The 26680-nt window shown below is 45.2% G+C and overlaps 1 long non-coding RNA gene and 1 other non-coding gene across 2 annotated transcripts; both read right to left on the reverse strand.

Annotated features, from left to right (window-relative positions):
- Positions 1 to 1185: 1185 nt before the first annotated feature.
- Positions 1186 to 4991, reverse strand: LOC102119753 (uncharacterized). Its single transcript, XR_283412.5, has 2 exons — positions 4865 to 4991; positions 1186 to 2720 (listed from the first exon to the last, which is right to left on the reverse strand). It is a non-coding gene; the product is annotated as an uncharacterized lncRNA (long non-coding RNA).
- Positions 4992 to 24354: 19363 nt separating this feature from the next.
- On the reverse strand, positions 24355 to 24494 carry LOC141408395 (U4 spliceosomal RNA). Its single transcript, XR_012422753.1, has one exon. It is a non-coding gene; the product is annotated as a U4 spliceosomal RNA (small nuclear RNA).
- Between the last annotated feature and the right edge of the window lie 2186 nt (positions 24495 to 26680).

Consider the following 26680-nt stretch of genomic DNA (forward strand, 5'->3'; position numbering starts at 1 on the left):
CTGTGCTGCTGGTAAATAGACACTTGACATAAAATATGTTCAAGCATGTCAATGGCACATGCATTGTAATGGTTTTGAAACATGTCTGCAAATTCCTTGATGTTCCTCCCACTAAGGGGTAGCGTTGAATTCCTCTCCCCTTGAACATGGACCAGCCTCAGTGACTTGCTTCTAAGGAAGAGAATGTGGCGAAAGTAATGCTGTGTGTCTGCTAAGGCTGTTTAGTGAAGGGAGATACAGCTTCCTCCTGGCTCTGTCTCCCGGGATGCTTGCCTTTGAAACCAGTTACTATGTTAGGAGGAAGCTCAGGCTACATAGAGAGTCCACATGAAATTTTGGACCAGCAGCCCCACCTAAGGTCTCAGCTAACAGTCAGCATCGATTGTCAGACAAATGAGTGCTTGAGAGTTCAGATCATCCTTGAAGTTGTCCCAGCTGATACCAAGTGGAGCAGGGATGAGCTGTTCTCAACAAGCCCTGCCCAAATTGCTGATTCATGAGCAAAATAAATGTTGTTGTTTGCAGCCAATAAATTGTGGATGGTTTGTTTTGTAGCAATAAGTAAATGGATCATGCACATGCATAGTAGAGCACAGAGGAGAAGCAGCAGGATCCAGTTCTGAGACCTTGTGCTCCAGAGTTGCGCAGTTGATTACACATTTTCAGCTCTGCTGTGTGCTTGCTGGGAAGGTTATATACCCTCTCGAGACTGTTTTGTCCTCTGTAAAATGGTAAGATGGTAAGATTGATTGTATGGGTGTTGTATTAGCTTGCTAAGGCTGCCATAACAAGATACTATGGACTGGATGACTTAAACAACAGAAATTAATTTTCTCATGGTTCTGGAGGCAGGAAGTCCAGTTTCTTCGGAGGCCTCTCTCCTCGGCTTGCAGATGGCTGCTTTCTCGCTGTGTCCTTGCTTCCCAGCATGTGCCTAACAATGTTCACATTTCCTCTTCTATAAGGACACCAATCCTATTGGATTAGGGCCCACGCTAATTAGGATTCACTTTAACTTAATTACCTATTTTAAGGGTGTGTCTCCAAACATAGTCATTCAGAGGTACTGGGGATTAGGACTTCAACATATGAGTCTTGTTGAGTGGTGGGGAGTGGGTAGATACAGTTCAGCTCATGACGATTGTTACCAGGATTAAATGAGGTAAAACAAACATAAAGAATAGGTTACGGGTGGACACATCAGGAGCGTTTAATAAATAATGGCCATTATTATTATATATGTGACGTCAACCTGATTAATTATACCTGATACATGCAGAAAGGGGAACACCACTATGTATGTCCCAGGGGAAGCTGTATATTCCTCTCACTTGGATGATAAGAGAAGACAAGCTCTCTACTAAGCGCACTATGTCCCTCCAGCTCCTAACCTGGGCCCCCTGCTTAGTGATGGTGGCAAGAGAGGGGCTAAGGAGTCCCCTCTGGAGGGAGGAAGCAGCATTATTTCTTGACCCTCAGAGACAGCTGCTTCCTTTGGGGACCCTTGGAAGGGGCTCTTTGTTTAAGCCTGGAAGATCCCAGGGTGGTAGCAGGTAAGGAAAGACCTGGGACAGTGTACAAACCAGAAGTGACTCTGTCTGCAATTGCCTGGGTGCTCCAGAACTGACCCTTGGAGTCATCCCCACTGGAGACAATTTGGAAAAGGTATTTTCGAGAGAAAGTCTCCATGCAGAAATCCTTTCTGCCAAGTCCTTTGTTTTCCTAATGTTGCCGCAGTGTCTGGAGCTGACTTTTTAAAATGGCATTTTCCTGGAAAGGATTTTTTGGTCTTTTTTGGAAATGTCTCATGTAAAACAAGATCACCAGTGGGCCGTTGAGTCTAGTCTCCCCGGGCGAGCTTGGGAAATGGCAAGTGGGCGGGGGGGATGTCTGGGTGGGAAAAATAACAAAAAACAAAGTTGGAGGGAAAGCGGGACGTGACAAAGGGGTCAGCATTCTGTGTTAGGAATAGGCTCAGAGCTCAGGATTCATTCCAGTGGGTAAGGCATCGTGGCAGGGAGGGAGGGAGGGGAAGGGGCCCTTGACAGCAGGACTGTGGGAACGTCCCCTGAGAGCCTCCATTCACCTCAGAAATAGACCTATCCCAGGGCCTGCCACCTCCTTCACTCCTTTGTGTGACATAGGTGAGAAGGCAAGAATGATACAATAGGGGCCATGTCTCTTCCGTCAGACTGGATTTCCTTCCTGAAGAGAGGAGCTGTAGGCGGCATTCATTCCACGGCTCTAAGAGGGTTGACTTGTATCTTCCCATCAGACTGGGGGGTCCCCAAGTACAGGGACCCTGTCCCTCCTTGACCTAAGGAATCCCTAGAGCCGGGAACCTCCTTCCCTTCCTTCTCTCTGTCTCTGTGAACTCACTGTGTGGGAGGAGCTTGGTTTGTGACCTGCCTGACCCAGTGAGCTACTCACAGTTGCATCTCCACCCTTAGAAGCACAGGCAAGATATGTTGACTGAAAGTCATTGCCGTGAGCAGCTTGTCACTACCTCTCTCCAGGCCTAGGGCCAGGGCCATTTCAGTGGCCAAGTGGAATTTCTGTGGCAGGAAGACTCTTGGAAGCTCTTTGCAGAGCTGGCTTTCATCCTCTAGGCTTCTCTTCTGTCCATTCCTTGCTCTTCTGTCCACTCCTCAGCCTGCTTGTGCCTCTCAGTCCCGGCCGGCCTCAGGTCTCCTGGGTTTTTGGTGACCGTGGGCCTCAGACTGGAATGAGGACAAAGAGCAGAGGAATGGGTAGATAAGAATTACTGAATCTCTGAATTAAAAGCTACTCTAGGGGTGGTTTTCTCCATTTTTTTTTTTTTTTGTCTGGAAAGTAAATTCATACAGTGGACACTTAAGAATAGCTGTTCTGTGCCAGGCTCTGCTTCAGACACCAGGTACATAGTGGTAGACAAAGCAGTCATGGTTCCTGCCCTCAGGGGGCTAAGTGTCTGATATTTGAATATTTGGACAATAGTTTCATTGAGTAGCCATACAGATTGTGCTTAGAAAACCATGTTTTTGGAGTTCTCCCTCCCTCCTAAGGCAACCCATTTCAATTTTGGACAGCTCTGAAAGTTATAGGTGTCCCTCCACAGATTGAGTCAAAGTCCTTCCCCTTCATAACTTCCACTCCCTTGTCTCTGCCTACTTTCACATCTACCCAGGGCAATAAGCCTGTTCCCTCCCCTCTGAAAATCCCTCACCATGGTGGTAAACCTGTTAGTTTTTCTTTTGTTTTATTTTTGGCTATCTTATTACGTATATTCATGTTTAGGGTTGTTTTAGTTTTCTGGAGAATTCTTCTTTTTATCATTTTGTAATTGTTTTCTTTACTTTTTCTGACTTTAATATTGCTTCACCACTTGACTTCAAAGTTGTGGGTTCCTACCACCCTCCCATTTCAATAATTGGCTGGAAAGGTTCGATAATTGGCTGGAAAGGTTCACAGACCTTTGGAAGATGCTTTACTTACTATCACTTTTTTTGGATAATGATCACTTGGTATATTTTTTCTGATCTCATTTCAATAATTCTGTGTTACTACATTTTAAGTGTGTTTACTAGAAAAACCAAAAGGCTGAATTTCTTATTTGATCTTAGTGTTTCTTTTAAGAAGTAATTTTAATTCTTTACATTTGCTACATTGATTGTTAGAACACAGTTATGACTGGTATATATTGCTATCTTAATGTTTTTGTTTTAAACTCTTAGCTTCTTTCGATTCTTTTTTCTTTCTGTTAGTATATTAACAATTTTCTATTTTTCTCTCTTATTGTTTTAACAGTTACATTTGAATTCTCTCCTTTGAGTGGTTATCCTTAAATTTTTAACATTCTGTGAATGCTACCAATTTTAAACTGTTTTTACTTACAACACTTCTGACACCCAATGGGTGGTTTTTTTTTTCCCCCTGCTCACAACTGTTTCCAACTTTCTGGGCACCAGCTGGGTGTCCTACAATTCAGTTCAATTCTGACACTTACTGACTGAAGTTAGTGTCAGACTCGACAGGTTTACGGGCTCAGTCTCACAAGCCTCCCTTCACTTCAGGTGCCTATTACAAATTGGGTGCCCAAGATACTACCGCTTCTGTCTGACTTGGCTACAAAGTTGTGGGTTCCCACCACCTTCCCATTTCAGGTTCAATAATCATCTGGAAGGGCTCACAGAACTCTGGAAGATACTTTGCTGACTGTTAGTTTTTTTTTTTTTTTTTTTTTTGTAAAGGAGCAGATGAATGGCCAGATGAAGAGGCACACAGGACAATGGCCAGCAGAGTCCCAAACACAAGACTTCTGTTCATATGAAGTCAGGGTCTGCCATCTTCCCAGCACATGGATGTGTTTGCCAACTCTGAAACTCGCTGAACCCCTTCGTGTAGTTTTTAATGAGAGTTTCATGATGTAGACAGGATTAATGAAATCATTGGCCATTGGTGGTTGAACTCAACCTTCAGCCCCTCTCCCTTCCCTGGAGGCTGTGGGTGGAATAGGGCTGAAAGTTTCAAACCTCTAATCCTGCCTAGGTCTTTCAGTTGACCAAGACTCCTGAATCCGTCCACATACTGTCAACTACCAGTCCTCTTATTAACATACAAAAGATACTCACCACTCCATAGATGCTAAGGGTTTTAGGAGGTGTGTGCCAGGAACCAGGGACAAAGATCAAATACTGATTTTTATTATATCACACTGCAATTTAGGTTTATACTTGGCTGTACATCATAGAAAACAGTGGATTAAACATCTAGGGGTTTATTTTTAAACGAGAAGACTGGAGTAAAAAGTTCAGAGCTAATACACATCTTTAAGGATATCATTAAGCACCCAGGGTTTTTAAATTTAATTATCCTTTTCTCTTACCCTTAGTATGTGACTTTGTCTTGTCTTCATGGTCGCAGGGTGTCTGTTGTTCCTCCAAGCATTTCGTCCTTATTTTAGGTAGGAAGAAGAGAAACGGGTGACGGGTAAAGGGCAAAGCATTCTTTCTGGAAATCAACCAGCAGGCTTCTGTTTATATTTCATTGGCCAGAACTGCAATACATTGCTACCTCAGCCTCAAGGGAATCTGGGAAGGTGTGTATTTTTAGCTGGGCACAGTGCTGCCCTGTGAAAAATCAAGATTCTATTAAAGAGAGACTATATACTGTGTGAGTTGCTATAAGTATACATAATTCATGCATATGACTAACAATTTTACAATTAATTAGACTCTGTATATCCTTAGGATGCTCTTATTCTAATTACTCCATCCTAAATTTTATGTTACTAGTATTTAGCATTTTAGGTCCACTTTTGTCTTGTTTGTTTTGTTTTATGAGATTGGGTCTTGTTCTGTTGCCCAGGCTGGAGTTCAGTGGCACGATCATAGTTCACTGTAGCCTCGAATTCCTACAGGCACACACCACCACACCTGGCTAATTTTGTTATTTTATTTTATTTTTTTATTTTTGTAGTGACAGCGTATTTTATGTTGCCAGGGCTGTTCTCCAGCTTCTGGCCTCAAGCAATCCTCTTCCTTTGGCCTCCCGAAGTGCTGGGATTACAGGCATGAGCCACCGTGCCCAGCCCCACTTTGTCTTTAAATGTCATAAAAATCAGACAATAGTATTGTTACCGCTATTTTACAGTCAATTCTTGTTTAGATTTACCCACATGTTCATCCATTTCTTCACTTACCATTGATTCTTCCACTCTACTCCTTCTTCTCAGCTCAATTTTCTTCTAGAAGTGATAAATTATCTTGTATTTTTCTGAAGATGTGATTAAAAAAAAAATCCCCACTCTTGAATGATAGTTGATCTTGGCTGGGCATTCTACAATGATAGCTTTTTTTTTTTTTTTTCCTCTAGCACAGAAAAATCATTCTATTGGGTCTCTGTTTGCTGATGCCAAGTCTGCTATTTTTTTCTTATGAATGATCTCTCTTTAATTCCTGATGCTGTCTTGGCTCACTGCAAGCTTTGCCTCTTAGGTTCACGCCATTCTCTTGCCTCAGCCTCCTGAGTAGCTGGGACTACAGGCACCCACCACCATGCCTGGCTAATTTTTTGTATTTTTAGTAGAAACAGAGTTTCACCGTGTTAGCCAGGATGCTCTTGATCTCCTTACCTCGTGATCCACCTGCCTCAGCCTCCCAGAGTGCTGGGATTACAGACGTGAGCCACTGCGCCTGGCCTCCTGATGCTTTTATAATTTTTCTCTCTCAGTCATGTTCTCAAGTTTCACTAAAATGAGCCTCGGTGTAATTTTCTACTTAGGTATCTTGCTCAGAATTCCAAGAGCTTCTTCAGTTGAAGCTCTACGCCTTTTGTCAATGTAAGGATTCTAGCCATTACCTCTGAATATTTCTTCTCCTTTCTTCTCTCCAATTTCTCCCTCTAGCACTCATATTAGATGTAAGTTGGACCTTCACATTCTATCCCTTATGTCCTGTACTTGCTCTGCATATTTTTCCTCTTTTAATTGTTTAATGTTACATTCTGGAAAATTTTCCTCTCCTTTAGTTTTGTCTAATCTGCTATTTAATGAATCATTTGACTGTATGTTTTATTTACAGAAGCTCTAGAAGTTACTTTTTCAGGTTTATCTTTTTTAAGAAACAATATTCTATTTGTACTTTATGGTTTCTGTTCTTTATTTCAGATTATTTTATTTTAAATTCTTGAGGTGATAATCTTCCTATTCATCTTCTAGTCTTTTTTATGGTGGTTCATTTCCTCAGGTGGGTTGTAATTTTTTGTTGTGAATTCATCTTTAGCTGCTTTTCCCCTTGGGATAGAGAGGATCTTCTGTAGAAAAGTTTTCTATTCTTCTAGAATTTCTCCATGTGCCCCAGGGAGACTGTTGAGGACAAATTCTTACATTAAGAATATAAGAAGAATTTTTTGATTTGGGATTCAAATACTAGGTTGTGACGGCTAATTTTATGCATCAACTTGGCTAACCCATGGTACCCAGTTTTTGGTGAAACACCTAGCTTGGTGGTGCTGTGAAGATAATTTTTAAAAGATGTGATTAACATTTAAATCAGTGGGCATTGAGTAGAGCAGATTACCACCCATAATGTGGATGAGCCTCATCCAGTCACTTGAAGGCCTGAAAAGGAAAAGAAGGAATTCTGTTTCTAGGCTGCCTTTGACTTGAGCTATGACATTGTCTCTTCCCTGGGTCTGTAATTTGATGGCTTCTCCTGAAGATTGTGGATATGCCAGCCCTGATAATTGCATGAGCTAATTCCTTAAAATCAATCTCTTTCCCCATCTCTCTATCCCCCATCCCTCCCTCCCCTCATCTCTTTGTCCTATTGGTTCTATTTCTCTGGAGAACCCTGACCAATATGCCAGGTAAGCAGTGTAAATTTGTAGAGCACACTTGTGTTTGGTATGGATTTGAAGTTTTGTGGGCTATCAAAACTCTAGCCTCTAGACATTAGGACCTATATTTGGATAAATATAATCTTGGACCATCAAGACATCAGCTGAGGTTTTCTACTCTGACTAGGAGTTTTCTTTTTAATTTCTGGCACCTAGAAATTTTACTTTATTTATTTATTTGTTTGTTTATTTATTTATTTATTTAGAGACAGAGTCTTGCTCTGTTGCTCAGGCTGGAGTGCAGTGGCATGATCTTGGTTCACTGCAACCTCCACCTCCTGGGTTCAAGTGATTCTTGTGCCTTAGCCTCCTGAGTAGCTGGGATTACAGATGCACTCCACCATGCCTGGCTAATTTTTTTTGTGTTTTTAGTAGAGATGGAGTTTCACCATGTTGGCCAGGCTGGTCTTGAACTCCTGGCCTCAAGTGATCCACCTGCCTTGGCCTCCCAGAGTGCTGGAATTACAGGTGTGAGCCACCACACCTAGCCAATTTTACTTTATTTTTATGAGCTTAGCTATGTTTACAAAATTGTTTTTTTTTTTTCTTTCTTTCTTTTTTCTTTTGCTATGTATTACCAATATTTTAATGGGTTAGTAGAGGGAGTGGAAGTCCATGTTAGCTCAGTGTGTAATGCTTCTGGAAACTGAAAATCTGACTGGGTTTTAGATTGTTGAAAACAGCTTTCATGTTCCTCCCTAAGACTTCTCTAACCAGTTGCCCTTCACATGATGAGGTGCGTTATCTCCATTGGACTTTTCTTCTGCTGTCCAGTTTGTTCATGTGCTTCCTGAAGAGTGGGACCCCAGCCAAAGCTGCGTTCCTCACTTATGGTTAGACTAAGAGGTCAGAACCCACTGTCACTCTACATTCTGGATTCCACACTCTTCCCCACGAGGTCTTAGGTTCCAAGAAGTCTTTGGGCTAAAACATCACAGTGTTGGCAAAGAATCAGCTTCCAAAACCCGTAGTGGGTGGAAAAAGAGTAAGAACTGTCAAAAGAAGCTGGGAAGTGTGAAAGGGTAACTAGCATTTAGAGAAGTTAAGGTAAATGAGATGTGGCCCAGCCTGTGGAGCCCTGCAGGGACATTCCTAGCCCTTTCTCAGGACAAATCATTTCATGGCAGAAAGCTGCAAGAGACAGTCTCAGTGATTTTTTAAAAAAATTATTATTTAGGTTATTATTTGCATTTGGTCTACTTTTTTTCAGGCTTAGATTTTTTTTTTTTTTCAGGATTTTGTGCAAGCACCTTAAATCTCTGTTTAGAAACCTTGCTGTGTTCTGTTTGGTGTGTTTTGTTCTGATAAGCCTGGATTTTATAACTGCCAGGTCTTTTGTAGAATGGCTGGAAGCAGGGACCTGTAGCCTGATGAAGATAGTTGCTAAGGAATAATTCATTTAGTGTAGATTAAGAATCACACCAGTTATCATCTCAAAAGGGAAGGACAGAGGGAGATGGAGAGGTGGGGAAGGAGAGAGAGAGAGAGAGAGAGTTATCAGGTAGAGAAAACCTGCCATGTGACCTTTCCAAATCCCTTAACCTCTCTGAGTCTCAATTTCTCTGTCTGTAAATAGAAAGCATTTGACATTGACTCCCCTGCCTCAAATGATCTGAGCTCTGATTTCTCTGGTAGCAAAAAAAAAAAAAGACAGTGATGTAGGGTTGTGCTGCTGGGAAGAAAATATGCTGCCTGCCTGTCCGCCTGCCTGCCCGCCATCCGTCCCTCCCTCCCTCCCTAGTTCCTTCCTTCCTTCCTTTCTCTCTTTCTCTTTCTTCCCTCCCTCCCTCTCCCTTTCCTTCCTCCTTACCTCCCTTTTTCCCTCTTTCTTTCCTCCTTCCCTTCCCTTCCTTTCTCTTCCCATCCTTTCTCTTTTTCTTTCTCTCCTTCTCACTCTCTTTCTCTCTTTCTTTCTTTCTTTCAACAGATTCTTGCTCTGTCACCCAGGCTGGAGTGCAGTGGCATGATCTTGGCTCACTGCAACCTCCACCTTCCGGGTTCAAGCAATTCTCCTGCCTCAGCCTCCTGAGTAGCTGGGATTACAGGTACCTGCTGCCACATCCAGCTAATTTTTGTATTTTGAGTAGAGCCAGAGTTTTACCATGTTAGCCAGACTGTTCTCGAACACCTGACCTCAGGTGATCGACCTGCCTCGGCCTCCCAAAGTGCTGAGATTATAGGTGTGAGCCACCGTCCCCAGCCGCATATGTTGCTCATGTTGTAGCTCCATGTCTTAGAATGGCAGTTTTAAATTCTCGAACTAATAGTAATAGCAGAATTTTCTCTAGCGCTCACAGTGGGCCCGACACTGTCCTAAGCACTATATCAGCCTGTCTCATTTAATCCTCACAATATCCGCATGAGCTAGGTACTGCTATTATCTTCATGCTGGAGGTAAGAAAACAAAGACACAGAAAAGTTAAGTCACTTGTCCAAGGTCCCACAACTAGAATGTGACGGAACTGGATTCAAACACGAATCATGGGACTCTAGAGTTCGTGCTGTTAGCCCATAGATGTAAGAGCTGAGAGGCAGGCAGCTTGGGGGAATTCAGAAAAGCCATGAAGATACTTTTTTGTTTGTTTGTTTCTCAGATGGAGTCTTACTCTGTCACATGCCACCACAACTGGCTAATTTTTTGTATCTTAGCAGAGACTGGACTCCACCATGTTGCCCAGGCTGGTCTTAAACTCTTGACTCAGGTAATCTGCTCGTGTGGGCCTCCCAAAGTGCTAGGATTACAGGTGTGAGCCACCACACCTAGGCCCATGAAGATACTTTAAAAGCCCTGGAAAAAGAAAGAATAAAGGGGAGATAGCACAGAATGGGGGATTTGACTTAGTCTCGATGGGAAGGCATCTCAAGAAAGTATGTATTGAGGTGAGCTCTGGGGGAGAAGAAGGTGTTAACTAGGCATGGCAAGGAAGAGCCTGGCAGGCAGAGGGGTTGGATATGCTGAGGGTACACAGTGAAGTCAGGAACTGGAAGGTGTCTATGCACTTGGGGTTCAGAGAATGGGGGAGTGGGGCAAAATAAGACTGGGCAGGTGGGCAGGGGCCTGCCCATTCAGGGCTTTCTGTGCCTCTGTGTGTCTCAGGGTTTCTCAACCTTACCACAATTGGCATTTGGGGCTGAGTTAGTCTTTGCTGTGGGGACCACCCTGTGCAGTGTAGGATGTTTAGCAACATCCCTGGCCTCTACCCAGTAGGCACAATAGTATTCTGGCTCTGAGTTGTGACAACCAACAATGTCTCCAGTTATTGCCAAGTGTCCCCCAAGGGGAAAAATTGTCCCTGGTAGTATATCACTGAGCAAGATATTTCACTCTCTTGGTATCCTTTCTCACGAGATGTCTACACAAGGGACCCTGAGTCACAGGGTGACTTTCTAGACATAGGTATTGACTTGGGTCTCCTTTGGCCAGGTTGCACCCCAGCCCGTCCAGGTAGGTACAACCTCTTGAATTCCCTCCTTGGAACCTGCCACGCTCAAGCAGAGGTATTATCGTTGTCAGGGTGGACAATGCTGAAATTAGTGCACTGAACTAGGAAATGAAGACCAGAAAAATACATCAGGTTCAGAGCAAAAACAAAGGGTTTCTTTACAACCAGGCCATCTAATGTTTCGGCACAATACGATACTTTCCCAACTTGCCCAGTCCTCTTTCTCCTGAAACCAACGTCAATGTGTAGTGCTTAACAAAGCAGGCCTTTTACAGAGAAAATGACCTTAAATCACAAAGAATAGAAACAAGATACTTGGCATAAATGGTAATAATAACCAGATTCCTGTGAAGGGCTAAAATATTGCTACTTTAGTCAGTGATTGTTGTGGGAATTTGTACTTTTCAAACTCAATATCGAGTCCTTCTGGAACTTTTTGTCAAGTGCTTTCTGCTGCTGCCAAGTAACCCAGGGAAAAGGAGAAAGTTGTTTTGTCTACTGTGTTTCTTCTATCACCGGAAAAATCAAGTTCTAGGTGGGTTGTTTTTTTTCTTTGTCTTTTTTTTTTTTTTTAATGGCATGAGTTGATGCAAATGCTATAGTCTGCCCAACCCGAGATGTCCTTAAAGGATGATGTTTATCTAGGAGCTATCCTGGGCCTTCTGTTTTTTTTTTTGTTGTTGTAGAAATTCTGACTTCCCTTGCCTTCAACGTGTAGGACTTCCAAGCAGGGCACAATTTGACTAAAACATCGTAAAGCCAAAAAGATTGTCCACAAAGAAAACTGTGCACTAGCCTTATTCACATTTCCTGGCCTGTTCCCCTGATTACTCGCACCTCTGACCTGAGATCATGACCTCTTCCAGACGAGCTGGGTCCTGCCTGGAGGCCACCCCCGCAGAGGAAACCCTGCTCAGAAAAGCCACTTTGTCTCTTAGCCTGGAGATCATTTGGGGCAGACTGTGGCTCTGGGCAGGGAGCCAGAGCACTCTGTCCAGGTCATAACTAACTTCTAGTTATCTGTCTCTCCTGTTAAATGATTATCCCTTTTTCACAGTTGAAAAAGGAGGCAACTCAAAATTAGAGTTGAACTTAACGCAAAAAGTCTGTGGTGTCAACAACAACCATCATGATACTAGTGAATATTAAGTAGTTATTGTCAGCCCTGTTAGGTGGTCTGTATACATTGCCTCATTTAATTATTACATTACCTCTATGAGGTAAGTACTACCATAATGCTCATTTTACAGATGAGAAAACTGGGGCTTAGGGAAGTTAAATAATTTGCTCAAGGTCACACAATTTTAAAGTGGTGGAGCCAGGGCATTCAAAGCTGAAGTATTCCTTGTGCCCTCTACTCTTTGTTGCCTCTCTTGACCCTTTTAGAGACTTTACAAAAATATTTGGAGGAGGCTCATGGTGTTTCTATAGAATTCCACCTTTGGACATATGGAAGTCTTGATAACAAATCTTAAGTATTTCTGAAAAAGTTGATCTCATGTATGGCTTTTGGGCTGTGCTGGGTTGGGCATATTCTCTGCCCCTTATTTAAATTATGTTGATATTCATCCAGACGCCGTGGCTCACACCTGTAATCCCAGCACTTTGGGAGGCTGAGGTGGGTGGATCACCTGAGTTAAGGAGTTTGAGACCAGCCTGGCCAACATGGTGAGACCCTGTCTCTACTAAAAAATAAAAATAAAAACATCAGCTGGGCATGGTGGTGTGTGCCTGTAATTCTAGATACTTGGGAGGCTGAGGCATGAGAATCACTTGAAACTGGAAGGTGGAGGTTTCAGCGAGCTGAGATCGCACCACTGCACTCCAGCATGGGCAACAGAGCAAGACTCCTTCTCAAAAAAACAAACAAAAAAACAAAAAAAACCCCAAAAAATCCAAAGAAAGCTTTATAGTTATAAATATCAGTTTCATTGATCAAGTTTATCATCGTCTTTGTGGGTACTATTTATAAAGATAATATGGATTTTTACCTCTTGGCATCATGGAAAACCGAGGTGATATCACTGGGCTTTGGTTTCTTTTTTTGTAAATGAAGGATTTGGGCAGCTTGATCTCTACGGTCTCTTGCCTTTACACTCCAGTGTGCACGCGGACATATGTACCTGTGAAGCCCACTTAAAGACCTGGCATCCCCTTCGTGAGGCATCAGTCATGGCCCACTGGCTCCCAAAATGTAGAATTCAGGTTCCAGGTGGCCAGTCAGCATGTCTGAGGATTTGTAAGCCCAGTCATCTAAGCAGCTGGACTCTTTGCCCAGGAGGCTGCTGTCCACGTACAGCCTCCAGCCCTCATTATAGCTCAGGATCTATAGATCCTGTTTATAAACAGTGACAGGTATAAACTAAACTAGTTTGCCTTCAAGGAGCTCCTGCCCTTCTTAGGGAGGGCACTTGAACCAGTCTTTTCACTCTGTAGGTTAAAGAAGAAACTGAACCCAGTCCCCATCTTCCATGGGCCACAGAAAGATCAGGTCGTAGAGCTACCACTCCAGGCATGAATTTCCTGGGGACAAACTTGCCATGGAAAAGGCCCAAGAGAGGAAGCACGTGAAGCCCAGAGTAAAGGAAAGAGGGAAGGATGATGGTTAATCCTGTTTAATGGTTAATTCTGGGTATCCTGGTTAATCCTGGGAGCCTCAGAAGATGACCCATCCCAGAAGGTTGCCTCCCCACAAGGTCTGTTGGTACTGATCTCATGTGCGGGTAAAGAAGGACCCAGGGGAGGAAGAATGGGCTTAGCTGAGCACATTCACACGTATGAGAGAAAACTTTGCCACAGTGTAGGAAGGACCGAGTGGGTGTGGGAAGCCAAGTTGGTCATTGTCCCAAAAATCCTGATGCATAAGAAGTAAAGAGGAGAGAAAAAAGTAAGTCATCTAAAATTGATGGAGGTCAAAATTATGGCATCCCAATTGGAGGCAAATTGTGATAGACTTAAAAAGGTTGGAAAGTATTTGTTGTGTGGTGTAAAGCAGGGGTTAGCTTGCAAAGTATAGCCCGTGGGCCAGATATGGCCCGCTGGCCTGTTTCTATAAATGCAGTTTATTGGAACATCCATCTATTCATTTATGTATTACCTATGGCCGCTTTTGTGTTGCAATGGCAGAGTTGAGGAGTTGCAACAGAAACCATCTGGCATACAAAGCCTGAAATATTTACTATCTGGCCCTTTACAGAAAAGAGGAAAGGACACATTGTTCCAAGTCCTGGATGCACAACTTTGGATGCATACTAGTTTTTGTAACCCACCTTTCAACATCTGAATTTCTCATCTGTAAAATGGGGCACTATGTTACGTGTGCCTGCTAACCACTTAACTCACTGAGGAGTTAAGACACTGAATGAAACGAGTGTGAAAACGTACATTAAGATCTAACAAGTTATGCAAATGCAAAGTGTTATTAGGGCTGTTTTGTAAGTATTTGGCAAAAGAGAGAAGACAGAGAAAGTTGGTTTTTTTCCTCCAACGGGGCTAAAGAGAAAATAAACAAGAAAGGTTGCCAAAGGGCATGTGTACCCTTTTATTTGTGTCAGTGAATGTATAGTTTCCAGTCAATGGAAGCTTGGTTATTAAAATTAAAGAGGAAGAAATAAAATTCACAGTCACTTTGAAAGGACTGAAGAGATTCGTTAACAGTGAGGTACAGTCACAGTGGGTACAGGTACAGGTCTGAGGTGTGCTGACCCACCTGGGAGCAACAAAGTGGGACTGAGGGAAGGGAAGAATGAGAAGACAAATCAGGAAATATCGCCTGGGATATGCTTATATGAGCAATTATTCACTGTTTGGAATTCAATTTAGCTGGACATCCTGTATTTTTATTTGCTAAATGTTGCAACCTTCCCACACCGTGAGTGGTTTTGGTAGGGCAGCCAATCACAGGACTCTGCTCCCTGATCACGGGGCTTGTTGATGTTCAGTCCTGAAATTCTGAATCTTAAGGAGAGAGAAATGAGGAGAGAAGGCAGTTGGAGCTGATCATTTGATGACAATGTTCCAGAAGATCTTCAGAGCTGTCCAGTTCTGTCTTTTCCAGGACTGTAGTTCAGGCTTGCTTTTAATTCTCCAAACTATGCCATTCGTTTCCAATCTATCCCTTTCTGTTCCTTAAACTAGTCAGGGTTAGTTTCTGTTGCTTGCCGTCAAAGAACCCTAACCCAATATCTCGAGACACCCAAAACAGTATCCAATAAACTGTGGGGATGGGTAAAGGGGTGGACAGAGAGGGGAGGAGATTAACTAGGGAAGGCTTTTTTTGAGTGTAGATCTGGACATAGGCAGAAGAGGGGTTGGGGGAGTGGTGAGAGTATTTTCAGAATCTGGCGAGTTATTTATATCTGCTATAACAAGAAGAAATAGGGAGCCACTAAAGGCTCTTGAGTAGGGGAAGGACTTGATAAAAATGACATTCAATTTAAAAAAATATTTCCAAAGTTGGCCTTTAAGTGTCTCGGAGGGGAAAATGGTGGCAGGGAAGCTGGCTGGGGGGCTGGCTCCATGGTCCAAATGATAGTCCAGGAGTCTAGTGTGTAGGAGTGAGGCACTAAGGATGAAGAGGAAGAGAAAAATGGCAAGAATCAGCTCAGAAGGAGACTGTGGGATTTTAATGACTTTCTGGTCATGGGGAATATCCAAGAGCAGGGAGGGAAGAGCTCCAATTGGGTCATGAGCTGCAGTAACTCAGCCGTAGGGGCTCCATGACCATAGGCTTCCCAGGACCTGTGGCTGCAGGGTGGGCCCATGGTGGGGGCAGTCTGAAAGGAGCAGCTCTTGGAGGCCCTTGGGCCCATGATCCTCGTTGGCTGCGTCTCCACTCTGGGGGAGGGCTGTGGTGAGTACAGGCTGCAGCCGAAAGTGACAGGGATGATTAAAGGGATGGAAAATCAGGCCCATGAAGAGAGGTTAAAGGACTGTAGCTATTTAGCCTGGGGAAGAGAGGCAGTCATGTAACAGCTCCCTTCAAGTCCATGCGGGGTGACTGGTAGACGCGTGCTAGGCAGCTGCCCAGCGCAGCTGCCCGGCACAGCTGCATACAGGGGGAGAGAGCACCCCTGGAGCAAGCACCTCTGCAGCGAGGGAAAGGCATGCTCTCAGGGGAGGAGGGAGGCAGAGGCATAATTCTAAAGGCTCTTTTGTGGTTTCTGAAGGCCCCTCTCCCCTCCCCTTTGTTTTTTGCATCTGTCATTATGCTGTGCAAACCACAGCCAGGCCTCTTGACAGCACCAATATCTGCTTTCCTGAACACTCGGAAGGTAATGTGGCTATAAAATTGACAAGTTAGATAAATACCAGTACAAAGGGGAGACTGTGTGTAGCTTTGTGCAGCCTTCTGACTGGTCTCCCAACCCGACCCGGATAAATCCTCTGTCTGCCTCCCTCCGGTCACCCCCAGCCTTGTCCATTCCATCTGGGCTCCTTCTGACGGACTCCCCAGGAGCTCACATTTGCTCGGCCTCTTTGTCTAACTTGTCACTTTGACAACGTGAAAGGTCTTTTATTTCTTCCCAGGTCAAATATGTTTCATTTCATTAAAAAAAAAAAATTTTTTTTTTTAAGCTTTTTTTTTTTTTTGGCCGGGCCACACTCTTGCTGTCCTGGCTGTGCTGCCACAATTTTCCCGGAGGAGGCCCCAAAGCCCACACTCCTCAGATCGCTGCTAGGGCAACTGAGGGCCTACTCCTGTGGTGACTGTGTTGCCCCGATCCTCAGTGGAGGCCATGTGGGCAGCATGGTCATGGAAGGAAGGCAGCTTATGAACTCTACATTCGGACACTTCAGAAATGGAGCTGGGCGGGGTGGGTTGGGGGATGGGAGGAGGAGGGATGGGGCAGGAACATTAGTCAGGATTCACCACCAAAGTGTTGGAATCTGGCTGTCCAAAAGCCCAGAGCTAAAACTTACTTGGTTTTAGTCCTGTTGTTAATGAATGGAGGGTGTCAGCAAACCTCACTCAGTGTTAGCCCAGTCTCCTGAGGGGGTGAGGAGAACCTGGAAGCCAAATCCCCACCAAGAAGTTCTGTCAGGAAGCAGGGAACTTAGACCTCACCAGATGCCTGTGGAGTGACAAGAGATCACATTCACCACCGACAGCCTCCAGCTTATATCCTAGCAGCGATCGAGGAGGTGTGGGCAAGAGATCTTTGGGGCCTCCTCTGGGAGAGACTGTGGCTTGCTGGACCCATTTTTATGTGCTGTGGCCAAAGCAGCCGACATGGATGGGGAAGGGGTATGGCAGAGGAGCAGGCACAGAGTCCGCTCATCCAGGGATTCCCAGATGAGCTGAGCCTCTCCCTAAACAGGAGTAAATGCTCTGTCCCCTTCTGCCAGGGATGTGGGGATACCCTAGGGGTAGGCCTGGCTCGTACTTCCCCTGTGAGTCCACAGCATGCAGCACGGGGCTGAGCACCCAGCGAGCAGATGGCTCTGAGGCTGGCAGTTCAAGCAGTGGGGCCTCAGAAACAGGCAGAACTGCCCGCCATTCTCCAGCTGCTACTGCCCTCCTCCGCATCTGCCAAGTGGGCATGACTGGCACCCACCTCTAGAGCTGTTGTGAACATTGAGGAGCACCACACATGACCTGGGTTTGGCATGCTTGGCATGGAGTGAGACCCGATAATGTGAGCTACCATTGTATTAATAATTTATTTTCAGTATGACTTCTTGAATGGAATGGATGAAGCAAAGGACAAGACTCAGCAGGAAGGGCTGGGCTTCTGAAACCTGATCATTTCTCATTTTAATGCTGCTCCCTCACTGTGGTCAGCCTGAGTGGGATCGGCTGGCCCAGCCTTTGTTTTACTTTTGTTGCCATCTCTCTTTGTGGTGGTTCTTTCTCTTCCTCCTCTACCTCCTCCTCTGCCTCGTAAGCAAAGGGTAAGGCACGGTTCTGAATCTTTGGTTCTGTAAAGAGGCTTGCCCATCTCTGTGCTCGATTCCACTGGAAAAATAAGAACAATTCCTATTATTTTCGGTTCCCAGACCTTGAATGTGTCAGGCTTCAGGTTCACTTCCTACATCTCTCCACGTCGCCTGGATCTGCAAGTAATTTAACCTTGTTTTCATAGAGCGCAAAGACGTTCCGCTTGTTTACACTGGAGACAAATTTTCCTCAATTGACGCAATCCTATTGATTAAATAATGACCTTCTTCCTCATTTAAAGGTAATTTCGGTTGGTATCATGACGTGGAGGAAGAAAATGAATGCCTTTTCTGTCTTGCTGTCTGAAAGGCAGGCAGTGAGGGCCGACTCCCAGAGCTCTGGACAGGACCCTCTCATTTTTCTCACCTGTTCTGGAGCTTCATCAGGCGTTGGAGTGGGGCTGGTGCTGGGACCCCTTGAGGAGGTTGGCTAAATAGGAACAGCCTTGATTAGGGAAATTAAAGAGCCAGCATTTACTTTGTAATAGATGTCAAGGCTGCGACAGAGTAGGTGCTACTTTGTTTTAAAACTTGATTTGCTTTCAAGACTTGTACGTAAATTATTTTTCAAGGTCACATCACACGATATAGTCCGGGCATGTCATCTGAGCCAAGAATTTAAAATCAAAGGGAAAGGCAATGTGCCTATCAGGAAGAATTTCAGGGAACAGCCCACACAGGAAAGACACAAAGATGGGAGCCTGGGGGTGGCCAGAGAGTTGTTGGGTACTCATGGGTAAGTCCTTTAACTTCATCTGGGTCTAGATTCCTCACTGGTAAACAGGGGTGACTGGATCAGATAACTTCTTTTTTTTTTTTTTTGAGACGGAGTTTTGCTCTTTTTGCCCAGGCTGGAGTGCAATGGCACGATCTCAGCTCACCGCAACCTCCGCCGCCCGGATTCAAGCCATTCTCCTGCCTCAGCCTCTCAAGTAGCTGGGATTACAGGCATGCGACACCACGCCTGGCTAATTTTTGTATTTTTAGTAGAGACGGGGTTTCTCCATGTTGGTCAGGCTGGTCTTGAACTCCCGACCTCAGGTGATCCACCCGCCTTGGCCTCCCAAAGTGCTGGGATTACAGGTGTGGGCCACCGCGCCCGGCCTGGATCAGATAACTTCTGAGGTACCTTCTTGGTTCCATGTTCTGTGATATGATGGAATCTGGAGACCTGGTTGTTATTTGCTTCCATTCCAGATCCGTGTGTCTATTTCAATAAGGATTTCAATAAGGATAAAACCAGTGGATGACATTTGGAAGGATGGGACCTCTGTTCCATCGCCTTTCTGTGAGGTCAGGTCAGTGCATTCTGCGTTAGCAATGCCATTTAGGCACTAGGTATTCCCCTGTGTTCTGTAGGAGGATGCATATTTTGTAATGATCTAAAAAATTATCCTGATGCAAATACAGAGCGGCATAAATATCATGGCTGGACAGGAGCTAGATATTAATAAAAGAAAATGAGAGCTGACATTTTAAAGGTTTTTGCTCTATTAAAGGCACATCTAGGCATTCCTTCATTTTCTCTTTACCAGAGGTTGGCAAACATTTTCTATAAAGAGCCAGACAGTAAATATTTTAGGCTTTGTGGGCTATAACATCTTGGTTACAACAATTCAACTTTGCTGTAGTAGTAGAAAAGCAGTCACAGGTAACATGTAAACAAATGTGTGTGGCTATATTCCAATTAAACTTTATGGCCCTGACATTTGAATGTTATATCCTTTTCTGTGTCACAAAATATTTTCTTGATTTTTTTCAATCATTTAAAATGTAAAAACCATTCTTAGCTCATAGGTCTTCACAAAAATAGATGGTGAACCAGATTTGGCCCCATAACCACAGATTGCTGACCTCTTTTCTTTATTGCAGTCCTTTATGGGAGGAACTATTTTACCGTTGAGAAAAATCAAGGCTTAAAGGGGTTAAATAACTTGCCTAGGTTTACCAGTTAGAAGCAATAGAGCTGGGAGGTAATCTAAAAGGCCAGGTTCAGGCTGGGCATGTGGCTCATGCCTGTAATACCAGCACTTTGGGAGTCCAAGGCGGGAGGATTACTTGAGGCCAGGAGTTCGAGACCAGCCTGGGCAACATAGTGAGACTCTGTTTTTATATATTTAAAAAAAAAAAAAAAGCAAGCATGGTGGTGCATATCTGTAATCCCATCTACTTGGGAGGCTGAGGTGGGAGGATCACTTGAGCCTAGGATTTTGGGGCTGCAGTGAGCCGTGATCATGCCCTTGCCCCCTCCAGCTTGGGTGACAGAGCAAGAACCTGTCTCAAAAATAAAAGAAAAGCCAGATTCAAGAGCTTAAACACCTACCCTTTAGGGATATCCAGCTAGAGTAGTAGAATGTGAAGGATTTTGCTCCCTCTGACACTGATGAATAGTTACAAAATCTCCTTTTTCATCATTCTTACTTTTTCATGATGGTTCACATTCCAAACATTAGAGCAAGACTGGTGTCTCACAAGGCTGGGATACCTAACTGGCTGAGAAATTACATGGGGCAATAGCTCGAAAGGTGACTGAGCAGGAGAGAGAAGTGAGATGAAGGAAACGAAGAGTTAGTTCCGTGAGTACCGGGATCCAGGGAGAGGCTTGGCCACCCTTGTTTGGCCTGGGGGCTGGCCCAGCTTCTGCATCCCAAGGAGGAGACGCCACGCCTCCACTGCCTCCCATTCATGTTCTTGAAGATGATGCATCTTGGAAAGTTCTCTAATGCTTGCTTTTTTTTTTTTTTAATTTTTATTTTTTAAGACGAAGTCTCACTCTGTAGCCCAGGCTGGAATGCAGTAGCACAATCTCAGCTCACTGCAACCTCCACCTTCTGGGTTCAAATGATTCTCCTACCTCAGCCTTCTGAGTAGCTGGGACTTCAGGCATCCACCATCATACCTGGCTAATTTTTGTATTTTCAGTAGAGACAGGGTGTCACCATGTTGGTCAGGCTGGTCTCGAACTCCTGACCTCAGGTGATTTGTCCGCCTTGGCCTCCCAAAGTGCTGGGATTACAGGTGTGAGCCACCATGCTCGGCCCCCTTAATGCTTTTTAATGTTTCAAGAATGGCCAGACTGTCTCCAGAGCTACACTGTCACCTTCCAGGGGTGGCCTGTGTCTTCTCCTGTCCTCTGCACACTTGGTACACGAGGCCAGGTGAGTGAGGCCTTTCAATTCTAAAACAGGGTGCTTCAGGAAGTCGTGAGCTGCCTAATTCTGGAAGTGTGTGGTGATGCTGCTGTCAGCAGATGCTGGTGTAGAGGACCACTGCGGGTGGGAGGTGAGAGTGGAGGAAGGTTTGAAGATCCTCTCCATCCATGTAATAAACATTTGCTGGGCACCTAATGCATGTTGGATCCAAAGTCAGAAGCCCCCACATATATGATTTCTTTTGATTTTCACAAGTAGCGTCTGAGAGAGGCATGTGATCCCAGTGGCTAGATGGAGAAACTGAGGCTCAGAAGAGCTTGTCTTTTTTTTTTTTTTTTTTTTTTTTTAAGAGATGCAAGCAGCAGGGGCCAGAGTCAGTGTAGTCTGCTTTCTGCCTTCCACCACAGGCCACTCTAACGGGCTGTGCGGAGAAATGGGCTCCAGTTCTTGCTGTGACCTTTGCTAGGTGTGCGGCTTAAACAACTTATCTGACCTCTCTGAGTATGTTTCTTCATCTGTTTAAGGGTTGACTTTTGGAGATTTGTCATGAAACAAAAAGAGATATTATATAAAGGTGTCTGCAACAGTGGCAGGCACGGCACAGGTTATAGTTGCTTTCTTCCTATAGTTGCTATAGTTTGCTTGAAGCAGAAGCTTCAAGATGATTTGGTTTTGTGAAGTTGACTGAGTCATCAATCTTACTCAGTTTGGGATCTTTAGGGCCTAGCAGAGAGCCGGGCGTGGAGCAGACACTTAATAAATATTTGTTCAATGAATGGATACACAAGGCTTATATCTACTGATGCCAACCATCTGGATACTCAAATGCTTCAACATGATGGGTTCTTGACTTTTCATCTAAATATTGGATGTCATCTTAAAATATAAGCAGCTAAAATGATCTGAAACATAAATATGAACACAGGTCTCGCTGGTGCAGATTTCTTGGGGGGGAATGTATAAATCAGTGAAAGTCTGTATAGGGCTGTAGGGCTGTATTTAACGAAAGTGATCTGTTATTTTCAAATAACTCCAGCTATGTCACCAGGTTTATTTACCATCTATCCACCCATTGGTGTAATCAGTCACCAGTGGCCTAGAGGGGCTCTTTGGGCCTCCTTTAATAAATAAGGAAGAAAGATTATCTGGAGCATGTTGGTTATTTGTAGATAAATAGAAGCAGCTCAGCTGCTTATGGGAGCTTGGAAACAGTTCGTGCTCAAGTGTTTTGGACATTCCTCCAATATTCTGCATACACTGTTTCTGTGCCTTGTCTCTGAAGAATCTTTATGCTAATTTACAGTCTCATTCTTTTCTGCTAAGGGAATGGGAATGCAGAGAGCTTCTGTCTATTGCCTCTGAATGTCTGCAGTGCATGTGAAGAGGAAGAGCCAACACAGGCTAGATTCCCTAGGGAGAATCTCATTCTTGATATTGAAAACAACTTACTGGACTTATAGGAGTAAAAATCCTATGAACTGGATGAGGCTGTGCCATTATTCTTGGGATGAAAGATGGATGGAAGGACTCCTTTTATAGAAATTATGTTTGATGACTCAGGAACATTGTGATACCTTCAGGTCTACTGAAATGTACATGGCTATTTATCTCTATACTAAAATGACTCCAGATTTCCATGCTTCTGGGATTCCTATTTGTGCTTTTGTTGCTGTCCTGTGTCTCTCAGCTAACCATCCCTTTTTTGATTCCCAGTATGCCTATCACTAGCAGTTCAGTATCTTTTTTTCTAATTTGTTGCCTGCTTCCAATATTCCAGGGACTAAAAAAAAAGTAGTGATAATAACAACAACAAAAATTCAGAAGGGTAAGTCTGTTAGAGCTGTTGGTGAAGCAAGGATGAAAAGAATCCAAATGAGTCTGAAAGGCCTTTCTGTGACTGCTTGGCATGAACTTTGGAACCCGGACGTTGTGAGGTCTACAGTGGCTGTGTGGGGGTCTTTTTCACTTCGCTGTCCTTGACCATCAGCTGGAGAGGTGATTTCAGGATTGGTGAGACACGACCGCACATATGTCTTACCATGGCAACCTCAAGGCGTTGCTCTGAGGCCAGGAAGTGGTTTCATTTCTCAGGGGAGCAGACTGGGGGGGGAAACAGAAAAGTATGAGGATGGCTCTCCATGAGGCATGGCCCTTAGGATCATGCTAAATGAAATGACATGTTGGTGTGTTTATCTGCAAACAGCCACATTGACTATTCACCTATTACAATTTTGAAGCTTATTAAAACAAAAAATACGGAGTCTCGCTCTGTTGCCCAGGCTGGAGTGTAGTGGCATGATCTCAGCTCACTACGACCTCTGCCTCCTGGGTTCAAGCGATTCTCGGAACTCTGGATGTGGTGGCGCATGCTGGGACTACAGGCATGTGCCACCATGCCCAGCTAGATTTTGTATTTCTAATAGAGACAGAGTTTCACCATGTTGGCCAGGCTGGTCTTGAACTGCTGAGCTCAAGTGATCTGCCCACCTCAGCCTTCCAGAGTGCTGGGATTAAAGGCATGAGCCACTGAGCCTGGCCTGAAGCTGATTTTTTAATAGTTGGATCAGAGCTACTTATTTCTTGATCTCTTTCAGAGACCTTCTGGAAAATTCTGGTGTCAGAGAAGGAGCACTCAGGAATCAGGAGTCAAGAGTTGCAAACTAGGCTCGGTGCCGTGGCTCAAGTCTATATTTCCAGTACCTCAGGAGGCCAAGACGAGAAGATCCCTTGGGGCCAGGGCCAGGAGTTCAATACCAGCCTGGGCAACATAGTGAGACTATGTCTCTTAAAAAAAAAAAAAAAGCTAGGCATGTGCCTATAGTCCTAGCTACTTGGGAGGCTGAGGTGGGAGGATCACTTGAGCACAGGAGTTACAGGTTACAGTGAGCTATGATTGCATTACTGCATTCTGGCCTGAGTGACAGAGTAAGACCCGTTCCCAAAAACCAAGAAGAAAAGAGTTGCAGACTAGATCTTGTTCTGTGAGGTTGCTTAACCTCTCTGAATTTCAGTTATAAAATGTGAGGGCATTGGTTAAACCTGCCCTTTGCTAGGATCTGTCTAATAACACCCTATATATCTTTGCTTTTCTGTGAGCTCTGCAGAGCTGACCATCTCCAAGACTGGGGGAAAGTGGTTGTATAAGGGTGGTGACTTCTTGTAGGGAATGGCTGGGGAGCAGGGCTGTCCCCAGAGAGGTGATAGGCATTTGTACAGTTTTTTCAGCATCACAGACACAGGATTGACTTACACTAACGACCACCTACACCCTCCCTTGGCATGAGCCTGGGATTTTGGAGGACCTGGATGGGTGGCAGGGGGCACCAGCTCTTCACATCCATCCTTGGTTTCCCTTGGATCTCTCTCCATCAGTGTCTTTATCCATCTCAGCCTCCCCAAGTTGGAGCCACGGGCAGGCCTGTCCCGTTCTGGAGCCAGTTCTGACCAAGGCAGGAAATGGATGTGGAGCCTCCGCCTGCCACTGGAGGGAGGGGGGGCTGGAATTAGGTCTCATGTTTTCAATCAGCAACAATCGTGCCTCGGTTAAACCTCAGAGGCGACAGTGGTAGCACCACTCAAAGCCGACATTAAGTCGTTTCCTCAGATGTGGGATCCAGAGGCTTAGGCACGACTCACAGGCTCCTGGGTGCCTTTCTCCTGCGCTCAAGTCTCCTTTCCTCAAATCCGAATGAGGATTGGGTGTGTCAGAGGCAGCCTGGCTGCCTGGGCAGCTCCTGAGTCCCAGAATTTCCTATTCCTCCTTACCTCCAGTGGCATCCACAGCAATTCCTAAGTCCATAATCTGACCATGGTATTGTCTGGCATCCCAGACCCTTCCTTGAGGCTCAGTTGGAGGCTGGGTGCCCGTGGGACACTGTAGCCTTCCTTCTGACTGCTGGGGATAAATAGCTCAGGGTCCTACCCCAAGCCTGGACTATGCTGACATCTCTTCTTATCTCAGGGGTCATCTGTCAGTTAAGAACTACCCCGGGGAGTGGCCTCCAAAGACGGAACCATTAGCTCAGAGTTGCAACATACTTGGTTCCATAAGCCTGCCTCTTTTATGGCCCTAGGAAAGCAAGAGCAGATCAATACACACTTTTTGAAAGAATCTCAGAGTTTGTGGCAGAACCATCCTGAGATGTGATTAGGACTTGGGACACACAGGTCTTCCCAAACTCTTCTTGGAGGACATTGTTTGACCTGAACTGTAACTAACACTTGCTAAGCCAGAATCTTGGAAAAGGTAATATGAGGAAGGTTGTAGTGATAGGAGCTTTTGGTGTTTGAAGAGCAGAACTGAAAACGGAGAAGCCAGGGAGGGTAGAGAATTGGTCAGGGTGTCTGCCTAGAGGCAAGTAGACGCTGATCCTAGACAACAGGTGCTAGGCCTCAGACAGCGGGGGAACAGTGTGTGCTGGGACTGGCCCTAAGAGCATGCAGCACCCAGGCTCAGGTTTGGTGTCCCCAAGCACAGCCCTGAACCACTGCTGGCGGCAGGGCGTTCCTTCACCTCCAGGCTTCACCGTGGCTCTGCTCTGAGTTTGCTATTTGACGAGGAGAGCCAGGAAGAGGAGTTCCCTCCCTTCCTCTGCCTGTGCCAACCCCATCAGCAGCCTGTGGTCAGAGGGGCCCTCCTACCCCCATTTCCATGGGTGCCCATGGGAGCAGCACTGGAGGGCAAATCCGGGAGGCATCTCCCTCCCCAACCGGCGCCTCCATCATCCCCAGAGCTGCCTGGCCAGGCTTTCTTGCTCACTTTCAGGAAAAGGATCACAGGGAAAGGAACCTCCAGAACCCAAGAAGAGAGACCTCAATGCCATAAGAAAGAATCTGGCACGGGGGTGGGGTGGGGTAGGGGAGGGAATGAAGCCCACCTGAGCTGCTGAAAATCTTCCTCCCTTTGAGTCTTCCCCAGCCCTAAGGCTGTTGGTGGAGCATTAGCGACCCCTGCTGGCCACCACATCTGAGATTTCCTCTGCCCTCCCGACCTCCACCGCTTTCCCCTCTGCTTTTAAGCCTCCCCTTCTTGCCAGGTTGAGGATTCTCTTCTCCCCAGAGACCCCACTCCCGCTTCCCTACTAGCCTTGCCTGTCTGCCCACAGTTTTCTTCTATCCTTTTCTTTTACATATTCCATTCCCTTTTTCTTCTGGCAGAACTCAGCTTCTGTCTTTTGGAGCCTCCCTGCAGAAAACCATCCTGTAGGGAAGAGATGGATAAAGCAGTGAAAAGGCACCTGGTAAAGCATAACACACGGGAATGTCCAGGAGCTCGTCTGGGCTGGAACAATCGATCCCTTTAAATGTGCTATCTGTCCCTTATATTTCTTCCATTTCACTCCAAGCCTAAACAACTACAGTTTATTATTTTATTATTATTGTTTTGAGATGGAGTCTCACTGTTTCATCCAGGCTGGAGTGCAGTGGTGTGATCTTGGATCACTGCAGCACCCACCTTCTGAGTTCAAGCAGTTCTCCCTGCCCCGGCCTCCTGAGTAGCTGGGATTACAGGTGCCCACTACCACGCCCAGCTAATTTTTGTATTTTTAGTAGAGATAGGGTTTTGCCATATTGGCCTGGCTGGTCTCGAACTCCTGACCTTAGGTGATCCGCCTGCCTTGGCCTCCCAAAGTGGTGGGATTACCACCGTGCCTGGCCAAATTATGGTTTACTGAATGCCTGTTCTGTGCCTGTCTCTGTGTAGGGGACATACTTTGTGCCTCACTTTGCTCCTGTCCGGAGGCACCAGTCTCATGTTCAGGCAGGAGA

Source organism: Macaca fascicularis, chromosome 13 (genome assembly GCF_037993035.2).
Source record: "Macaca fascicularis isolate 582-1 chromosome 13, T2T-MFA8v1.1".
Classification (NCBI taxonomy): domain Eukaryota; kingdom Metazoa; phylum Chordata; class Mammalia; order Primates; family Cercopithecidae; genus Macaca; species Macaca fascicularis.